General features: G+C 40.6%; 1 pseudogene; it reads right to left on the bottom strand.

Annotated features, from left to right (window-relative positions):
- Positions 1 to 250: 250 nt before the first annotated feature.
- LOC113609758 (phosphatidylinositol transfer protein alpha isoform pseudogene) lies at positions 251 to 1,113 on the bottom strand (annotated as a pseudogene).
- Positions 1,114 to 1,705: the final 592 nt, after the last annotated feature.

The raw sequence follows: 1,705 nt of genomic DNA, 5'->3' as shown, positions 1-1,705 counted from the left end.
ATGAATTGGGCGATTGGGATTGACATGTATACACTGATGTGTATAAAATTGATGACTAATAAAGACCTGCTGTATAAAAAAATAAATAAAATAAAATTCAGAAAAAAAAATCAGACAGCCTGTTTGTTCACAATATTAAAAGGCATCTGGAATTAGCTACAGTAAGGGATTGAAAGTTGCCTGAAGAATGGACACAGAAAGGCTGTGTCTCTGGATGCCATGTCATTTGGGATGGTGGAGCTGCTGGGCCTTCCTACTGACCACTGTCTTGCAAAAAGTGCAGAAAAGGGAGGGATGGTTTTATTCATCTTCCATCATTCCTTTCACTGGGTCCTTCTGTCTCATCTCATCCAGCTGTCTCTTTGTCTCTTCTTCCATCCTTCAAATGTTCTCCATAGTCAGGTCAACCCAGTTATTGATCCAACAGAATAGCTGCCTGTGGAAGTTTGTAAACAGATGTCTCTCTTGCTTATGTATAAAATTTTCCACTTTGTTCTGTAGGCCCCACCCCTTGAACTTGACAGTATCCAGTTTATATGCACACAAGTATGGGCAGTCTTTCTGATTTACAAGTTCTTATTTCCAATTGGGGTCAAGGATCCTCGGCCTGTTTTGATAGATAAAAATTTTTCTGGATCTTCCTCTGCCTTGTAATTCTGTCTAAGTACTTCACTTTAATCTGCAATGTCTGTATATATGGCTTCCACATGTTTCCATGCCTCAGGCTCCAGTTTATGCACATTTTCCTGGGTGCCAAGATCTGGTTTATGCCAGGTTTCCATTTTAATCAGACAGTATTCTTTCAGGTACTCATTTGTAATAACAGTTCTGTAATAAAAGTAGTCATTACATGCTTTTTCATATATATCCAGGGCTCCATCTGGGGCCAGCATTCCAACAAACGTGGGCACTTTGCCCTGTAAGTGGTAGATCTTGTGCATGTACTGGCCTTTCTCACCGTTCTTTTCATAGGTCTCATTCACCAGAACCTCCACACTTTCACCACCACCCATTCCCATTTTCCCTGGCCTCCACCACAGAATACAGCTGCCCTACTTGACACTCTTCTACAGACGCAGGTAGGATGACTCCATACTCCTTGAACAGCATCATATTGCTTCCAGCTCAAGGGTTGCCCACTGCCTGCCCAGCTTCCCACAGCTTCTTGGCAGCCCCTCTCCTGGTGGTCCAGACTGCTGCCTGTGTGATTTCATCATGGTCTGCTGTCCCCACAGCTCTCTCTGCTGTCACCTCACCGGATCCTGCTGCCCCAGCCTCACCCCCTCCCGCCATTTATTTCTTTTAAAAATAAGCCCAGGTAATTTTTACAGAACTGTGCTTTTATTTTGTATGTGGTGCAGTTGTGTCTGTTATTTTTGTTTTTTGGTGTTTTTTTTGCATTGCATTACATATATTATTAATCCATTAATGTTTTTTCTAGTGATTTCTTTTTGAAACCAAAGACAATTCTTTGATAAAATCAATAAAATTGATGAAACCCCAAAGCCATACTGATCAGGAAAAAACAAAAGAGAGAGAAAGCACAAGTCATCAATTATAGGAATAAGAGAGGTGACATTACTACAGATTTTACAGACATTAAAATAATAGTCAGGGTGTGTTATGGGTAACTTTAGGCTAATACTGTGGACACTAACACATTGTAATGTTTTTTCCACTTCTCTGTAAATTTGTGTGTTCATGT

This window comes from Aethalodelphis obliquidens, unplaced genomic scaffold, assembly GCF_003676395.1.
Source record: "Aethalodelphis obliquidens isolate GAN/ISIS:26980383/991018 unplaced genomic scaffold, ASM367639v1 scaffold58, whole genome shotgun sequence".
In the NCBI taxonomy this organism is placed as follows: Eukaryota; Metazoa; Chordata; class Mammalia; order Artiodactyla; family Delphinidae; genus Aethalodelphis; species Aethalodelphis obliquidens.
This window is presented reverse-complemented; position numbering and strand designations above follow the sequence as displayed.